We start from the raw sequence: 8,814 nt of genomic DNA, 5'->3' as shown, positions 1-8,814 counted from the left end.
ACTTTGAGTGTTATTGGATGCATTTAGATGTTCATCAGAGTTTGAAAACCGTTGCCTTATACAACAGTTTGGTGCTTTATGAGTTTCTTTTCACACATAATACTCCACTGTATTTCAGATTTTGTATGTTCTTAAGGAAGAACTGTGGATCTAAGAAAGTGATCTTAGTGGTCATTTAATCTAATTTCCTACCTAATTATTCCTTTCCGCTGAAGGGGCTGAATAGTGAGATGCTGCCACCCCAGTGCTGCTACTTTTTTTGAAGTTACGGTAATTTCAAGAATCTGCCTGACTTGCTATAATAAAAACTGCAATAAGTACATAGGCTTGAAGTGCCTTCAAAAGAGTTGAACGTAATGTCTCCTCAGATCTTACTGTTTAAATTGCTAATTTGATATTTAAGGATATATTGCCTTGTGATTTCTTATGTTGTTTTTTAAGTCTTCTTGTAGAGTGGTCTGAAGTTTGTAAATAGTGATGGAATGTTTTACTTCTTGTTTCTCTTACTGCACCTAGTATGGTGCTTTCCACCTGGGAGATAACCAGTAATTTGTTGAACAGATGTGTGCATCACTTTCATTCCTAAGTCTCTTTAGTGTTTTATATTTTTCTTAAATCAACTTGTCTCCTGTAAGTAATCTGTTCTAGCTCAACGGATAATAATTAGATACTTTCTGTAGTTGTAAAGAGAATGATTGTACTCTGCTGATGTAATCTTTGTTTTCTGAGTAAGATTAAGCATGATGGAAAGGCCAAAGAATGGTGTTAATCAGTTTTTTGAAAACTGCATCTTTTTAAAGCTTATAGTGATCTCTGAGTGTTCTCACAAGAAAAGAAAATGTATTTCGAGAATATATCTCAGAATCATTTTACTTTAGATGTAAAGAGATAAACATTGTATATGGGAGTGTAGGTATGGCATTTTTTCTCAAATTTTATGAATTATTTTACCAAAAGCATTTGTGTCATGTTAATGTAATTCTTATTTTGAATTACAAAATTTCATTTTATGAATACTTAACTGTATAAATCACTGTATAAGTGGTATTATTTTATATTCCGGCATTTATACAGAAAGAAATCTCAGACCCTTGTGCATCTTTAAGGCATAAAGCAAACTATTTTGAGTTCATTGGTATTTATTTGTGCTGTTCATTAGTGGTCCGTGTGTATTATTTTGTGCTTATTGAAAGTCTAGTTTCTACTAGGTGCCATGAGACTAACAAGTACTAAACATCATTTCATTACCAGATGTAATTATAGTAACTTTTTAGTTTGCGTTACAGTATTTCCAACATAAATCCAAGCTAATTTTACTTTTTAATATTTCATTCTAGGGGAAGTAAGGGACTCTTGGCAGTTGTGTTATTTGAAAATGTAGGAATTTTGTTTTAGCATAAATCTAATTTTACCTACTCTATTTCTGCTCTATCTAGAGTTTATAAGTAGGGAGAAATGAAAGAATTGCCAATTCCTTTCAGCTGCTTGCCATCAGGTGCTATAACAGTCAACCCACTTTCTGCCGGCTGCTTGTAAAATCTAGTATTACAGCAGATTTACTTTCTGGTTCTACCAAAAACCAAGTGATGGCTGAGCCAGATATAGAGAGTTATACTCTTGGAATCATAATTAAGTTGTCCCAGATCTTATTTTGCCTGAGATTCAGGAGGAAAAGATGATTGAATTTCACATGTATTCCACTAAATAGTATAAAAGGGGAAATGGCTTATATGAATGGATATTTCTCTCATTTATAACTGTCTTTGGAAAAATATGGGCTTTTTTTCTTTATTCAACAATCAAGTGAAAATTTGAAAAGCTAACATTCTAAGATAAGATATTTGGACTCTAGGTTTCTTATATGTCAAAGGGATGGATATTGCTAATAATTCAAAATCTCATTTAAGTTCAGTTCTTTTTTTTTAAGTTTGCTTATTTTGAGAGAGAGAGATAGAAAGAGAATGTGTGAGTAGGGTAGGGGCAGAGAGAGAATCCTAAGCAGGCTCCGCAGTGCAGAACCAGATGTGGGACTTGAACCCACGAACCTTGAGATTACCACCTGAGCCAAAATCAGGAGTTGGACGCTTAACCCACTGAGCTTCCCAACTGCCCCAGGTTCAGGTCTTCTTTTAAAAGCTCTCCTTGGCTAACCTTTTTCAAGCTCACAGCCTTAACTACTGTACTGCTTATAAGTTTATGGTGCCCAAAGTTTTGTCGTCAGTCAAGACATTTTTTCTAAGTTTTTGGCCTTTATATTTAAAAACCGACTAGATATATCTTCATGTGAATGTCATTCAGGCAACTCAGCTTCAAAATGTCCAAAATTGAATTCTTTCTCTCAAAAACAGTTCTCTCTCTCTTTTTTTTTGTTTGTTTTGTTTGTTTTTTTTTAATTTCTAGGAGAGAGAGAGAGAGACAGCGCGAGCATGGGAGGGTCAGAGAGAGAGGGAGTCACAGACTGAAATAGGCTCCAGGCTCCGAGCTGGCAGTCAGCACAGAGCCCGACGCGGGGCTCGAACCCACGAACCACGAGATCATAACCCAAGCGAAAGTCGGACGCTTAACTGACTAAGCCACCCAGGCGCCCCAAAAACAGTTATCTCTTAAAAGTCCTGCCTTGGTGAATGGCTTCACTCTCCACCTAGACTCTGAAATGGGAGACCTGATTGGGATTCCTAGTTTGTCCTTTTTCAAGAGTCGGCTGCTAAACCAGCGGAGCCATCCAGCACCCCAACCTCTCCCTCTTTTAAAATTTGTTTAAAATTTGAGATATAGTACATAAAAGTGCACAGCAAAGTTTAATATGTAATTATAAAGTAAGCATTCATATAACTCACACAGTTTAAACATCCCCTCTTCCCAACATCTCCATCTTCCTGTCCTGATTTCCAAGTGTCCTTTCCTTTGTTTTCTTGCTTTGTATACATTGTAAATTATATCATCCCAGAACTACATATGTAGTTCATCACATTGATGTTCCCTTTAGTCTTGCCACATTCCCTCCTTCCACTCCTAGTAGATCTTTTACTTTGCTTGATAGAATGATTGAGCTTATTCATGCTTGAAACCCTTCTGTGGCTTACAGCTTGATTGCTTACTACTAATTGCTCTTGGTGATCTGGCTTTTATAAGTCTCTTTTGCCATACTTCTTGGTTTCCTCCAGCTTTTATCTGAACTGCTTTGTTTCGACTCTTTGTCTTACTCCTTTACTTCTCCCATTCCCTATCTAGTTCATTCCTATTCTCCGTTAGAGACATCTCTAGCTTTGCTTTACTGTTTTGGGAAAACTCCCTTCCTCTATTCCTGTTTTTGTTTTGTTTTGTTTTGCTCCTGTAAGACTTCATATGTGTATTCGGTAGCATTTTATTACTGTAGGCTAATGCTGTAGTTGGTTTACTTCTCTGTCTCTTGGCCCTTTGGTGGTAAGATCTTTCATGGCTTATGTTTCCTTCTTTCTCCCCCACTTTCTTATATGTATCAGATACACAGTGGGTACTCAATAAATATTAAATAATTTGCCAAGTGAATTTCCATGTTCTCATCATGTGTACACTAGTGTTGGCTCTGTTTGAATGATGGATGGGCATCTCAAGTTTGAATATTACCTCTGAAAATATCCTTTGTTTTCATACTGAGCTATTTGTAGTTCTCAAATCACATCATAGTCTTACTCTCATCCTGGAGCATGGTATGTACCTCTTGTTAATTGCTGTAAATTTTTGCTGGTTTGAGTCAGCTACAGGACTGAGTCCCTAAAGAGAGAAGTATTTCTATTTACATCTGTATTTCCAATGTATAACTAGTACATGGCATATAATATGTAGCTATTTAGGCAGAGTTAGAGGAATGGATATATAGGTTTTAAGTAGGTTTTTTTAATGTCCCTTCACCTCCCCCATCAAAAGTCAGAAGCAGATGTTCATAGAGAACAACTTGGCATAGCAATAAATATTTTCATAATGCCAATAGCAACATTTTCTAAGTGCTTACAGAAATGCATTAAACTAAAAAGGGAAAATGAGTCTATGTCTATTTAAAGACACTTCAAATCTGTCATGGAAGAAAGTAGGTCATATTTACATCAATACAATTTAATTAACAGAGAAAACTAGATATCAACTAGTACTGCCTTAGTCCAGTGACCTTCCAAATATTTTTGCTTGTGTGTTCTCTAAATAATTTAAAAACCAATGTACTCTTTTGCATGTTTTTATGTTGATGGTATCTGAAATTTTTGTCAAGAGTTTAGATAGTTACAGGGCACCTGGATGGCTCAGTCAGTTGGGCATCGGACTCCTGATTTTGGTTCGGGTCATGATCTCATGATTTATGGGATTGAGCCCCAGATCAGGCTCTGTGCTGTCTGCACAGAACCTGCTTCTGATTTTCTCGCTCTCCCTCTCTGCCCCTCACCCCATCTTGTGCACTCTTTCAAATAAATAAACATTAAAAAAAAAAGTTTCAATAGTTAAAATGGATCTAATTTCTAGACTTGCATATTGTGATTATGTTTTACTTTTATAAAAACCTTGGAGTTTTTGCCTGTTAATTAAAATTAACTTATTCTTATCTATCCCTACGACAGCTATCTTATTTCTTAATTGTAATTCTGTGGTAGATAAGACATGGGGTCTTGCTGTTAATATCTGTCCTTAAAGGAATAAAGCACATCCCCTTTAGTAATTTTTCCTGAACTTATTTTTGGTTTATTCTTTTTATTTATTAAAATTTTTTTTTAACATTTATTCGTTTTTGAGAGACAGAGGCAGAGTGTAAGCAGGGTTGGGGCCGAGAGAGAGGGAGACACAGAATCCGAAGCAGGCTGAGCTGTCTGCACAGACCCTGACATAGGGCTTGAACCCATGAACAATGAGATCATGACTTGAGCCGAAGTGGGAGTTTAACCAGCTGAGTCACCCAGGTGCCACAGAAATAGTCTTTTTTTTTTTTTTTTAAACGTTCCATTCTTATATTTTACTATAATGCTAAACTTATATTCTAGTAGTTTTTTTGTAGATTCCTTCTGACTTTCATTGTACATGATCGAATGCCTTTTTATTTTGTTCCCTTAATTGCTTTGGCTAAGATCTCCATTAGAATATTGAATTAAAGTGGTAAAAGTAGATATTTTTACTTTAGGGAGAAAGCAATCGATCTTTTATTTTTAAATATAATAGTAGCTGTAGGTATTCAAAGATTCCATTTATCAGGTTGATGAAATTCCTTTCCTTCCTTCCTTCCTTCCTTACAGTAGGTTCCATGCCCAATGAGAGTCTTGAACTCAAGACCCTGAGATTGGGAGCATCATGCTCTATCGACTGAGCCAGCCAGGAGCCCTGAGGAAGTTGTCTTTTATCCTGTTCTTAGTTTGCTGAGAATTTTTATTGTGAATGGGTATTGAATTTTGTCAAAAAAATTTTTTGCCTTTATTGAGATAATCATATGCCCATCCCCCATTATTTAGTTAATATGGTGAATTACATGAATTTGTTTTGAGTGTTAAATCAACCTTGCATTTCTTAGATAAATCTCACTTGGTTAAAGGGTTGGGCTTATTGGATTTGATGTATTAATATTTTGTTAAGGATTTTTACATGTTGATGAGGGATATTGGTATGCAGTTTTCTTGGGTTGTTTGTTGTTGGTATCAGGGCAATACTGACTATGTAACATGACATGAAAATTGTTCTGTCTATGTTCTGGAAGAGATTGTACAGACCTGGTTATTATTTTTCCCTTAACTATTTGATAGAATTTGTGAGCCTGGAATTTATTTTGTAAAGATTGTAATTATGAATTGGATTTCTTTTATGTAGGACTTTTCTGACTTCCTATTCCTTCTTGAGTCAATTTTGGTAGTTTTGGCTTTCAAGGATTTTTCCATTTCATCCAAGTTGTTGAATTAATTGGCATAAGATCATTTATAATATACCTTATTGTGTAAAATCTGTGGGATTTATATAGGATTAGAATCTGTAGGATTTCCTCTATTTCTGATATTGCTCATTTGTGTCTTTAAAATTTTTCTTAATGTAGCTAGTGGCTTTTTAAAATCAAAGGTTTTGGAATCATTGATTTTTCTTTTATTTCTCTAAAATAGAGTGTTACATTAAATTCAGCATGTTTCAGGGGCACCTGGGTGGCTCAGCTGGTTGAGCGTCCTACTTCAGCTCAAGTCATGATCTCACGGTTTGTGGGTTTGAGCGCCGTATCGGGATCTGTGCTGACAGCTCAGAGCCTGGAGCTTGTCTTCGGATTCTGTGTCTCCCTCTCTCTCTGATCCTCCCCTGCTCGCTCTCTCTCTCTCTCTCTCTCTCTCAGAAATAAATAAAAACATTAAAATTTTAAAAATTGAGTATGTTTTATTGATTTCTACTCATTATTTCCCTTTTCCTACTTAATTTTAGTTTTTTTTCCCCCTAGCTTCCTAAAATGGAAGGTGACAGCACTGATTTTGGTATTTTCTCCCCCCTCATATAAACATTTAAAGTTGTGTGTTTCCACTAATTACCAGTTTGCCTGTATCCCACAGATTTTTCATTTTCAGTCACCTCAAAGTATTTAAATGACTTAATTTATTTTAGCCCTTGAGCTATTGAGAAGTGTTTAATATGGACTTGAGAAGTCCAAATACATTTTGGATTTTTTTTAGATTTTTACCTACTACTGATTTCTAGTTTAATTTCATTGTGGTCAAAGAATGTATTTTCTATTTCAGTAGTTTTACATATGTTGAGATTTGTTTTAGGGCCAAGAATATAATTAGTTTTAGTGAATGTTCTATGTACACATGAAAACAAAATACATTCTGCTCTTGTCAAGTGGGGTGTTACAGGTCAGTTAATGTTATTTGATAGTGTTGTTTATGTCTTCTATATCCTTACCAATTTTTTTTGTCTGCTCAGTCTATGTCCATTTGTTTCTGAGAGGATCCATGAAGTCTCTAAGTATAATTATGGATTTGTTTCTTTCAGTCATTTTTTGCTGTCTTTATTTTAAAGCTATTATTCAGTATGTACACATTTAGGATTTTATGTCTTCTTGATGAATTGACATCTTTGTTATTATGATATATTCCCTGTCTGTAATTAATATGGCCACTCTAGCTTAGTGTATTTACACATTTTTTTAGTTTTAGGTCTTCTTGTAAAGTGGACTTGTTTTTAAAAAAATGTTTATTATTTATTTTAAGAGAGAGAGAGCAAGAGCATGCAGATTATGGCTTGAGCTGAAATCAACAGTCAGGCACTTAACCGACTGAGCCACCTTGGCACCCCTAGAGTGTATTTAAAAAAATTTTTCTATTTAATTTTTTAAATTTACATCCAAGTTAGCATATAGTGCAGCAATGATTTCAGGAGTAGATGCTTTAATGCCCCTTACCCATGTAGCCCATCCTGCCTCCCGCAACCTCTCTAGTCACTCTCAGTTTGTTCTCCATATTTAAGAGTCTCATGTTTTTGTCCCCCTCCCTGTTGTTATATTATTTTTGCTTCCCTTATGTTCATCTCTTTTGTATCTTACAGTCCTTATATGAGCGAAGTCAATATTTGTCTTTCTCTGACTGACTAATTTTGCTTAGCATAATACCCTCTAGTTCCATCCACGTAGTTGCAAATGGCAAGATTTCATTCTTTTTGAATGCCGAGTAGTTCTCCATTGTGTGTGGATATATATATATATATATATATATATCACATCTTCTTTATCCATTCATCCATCGATGGACATTTGGGCTCTTTCCATACTTTGGCTATTATTGATAGTGCTGCTATAAACACTGGGGTGTATGTATCCCTTCGAAACAGCATACCCGTATTCCTTGGATAAATACCTAGTAGTGCAATTGCTGGGTTGTAGGGTAGTTCTATTTTTAATATTTTGAGGAACCTCCATGCTCTTTTCCAGAGTGGCTGCACCAGTTTGCATTCCCATGAGCAGTGCAAAAGAGATCCTCTTTCTCCACATCCTCGCCAACAACAACATCTGTTGTTGCCTGAGTTGTTAATGTTAGCCATTCTGACAGGTGTGAGGTGGTCTCTCACTGTGGTTTTGATTTGTATTTCCCTGATGATGAGTGATGTTGAGCATCATTTTATGTGTCTGTTGCCCATCTGGATGTCTATTCATGTCTTTAGCCCATTTCTTCACTGGATTATTTGTTTAGAGTGGATTTCTTGTGAGCAGCACATAGTTGGGTCTTGCTTTTTAATCTAGTTTGACAGTCTCTGCCTTTTAGTTGGAATTTTAAATCATTTATATGTTTTTTTTTTTAATGTTTTTTATTTATTTCTAGGAGAGAGAGAGAGAGAGACAGCGTGAGCAGGGGAGGGTCAGAGAGAGAGGGAGTCACAGACTGAAACAGGCTCCAGGCTCTGAGCTGGCAATCAGCACAGAGTCCGACGCGGGGCTTGAACCCACAAACCGTGAGATCATGACCTAAGTGAAAGTCGGACGCTTAACCGACTAAGCCACCCAGGCGCCCCAAATCATTTATACTTTTATGTCTTATAATTGTTTATACATATGTCTGTCATTATTTATAGAGTCAGATTTAAATCTACTCTCTTGCTATTTTCTACTTGTTACACTTGTCCTTTGTTCCTTTCTTCCTCTTTTCCTGCATCTTTTTGTATTCATCTTACTTTAGGATTCCATTTTATTTCCATTATTGACTTTTTAGCTGTATCTATTATTTTACTTATTAGTCTAGGATTTATAATGTGTTTTTACTTTGCATAATCTATTTTCAAGTGATATTATATTATCTGAAATATAATGGAAGAATCTCTCAAAAATATACTTCATTTCTC

The 8,814-nt window shown here is 35.6% G+C and overlaps 1 protein-coding gene across 1 annotated transcript in view; it reads left to right on the top strand.

Annotated features, from left to right (window-relative positions):
* Positions 1-8,814, top strand: part of SCYL2 (SCY1 like pseudokinase 2) — a 64,573-nt gene that overhangs the window by 2,652 nt on the left and 53,107 nt on the right. The gene's annotated exons all lie outside the window — the stretch shown is intronic.

Source organism: Hyaena hyaena, unplaced genomic scaffold, assembly GCF_003009895.1.
Source record: "Hyaena hyaena isolate Hyena2069 unplaced genomic scaffold, ASM300989v1 scaffold_261, whole genome shotgun sequence".
Lineage (NCBI taxonomy): Eukaryota > Metazoa > Chordata > Mammalia > Carnivora > Hyaenidae > Hyaena > Hyaena hyaena.
The sequence above is the reverse complement of the archived record's forward strand: the minus strand, read 5'-3'. Positions and strand labels throughout refer to the sequence as shown.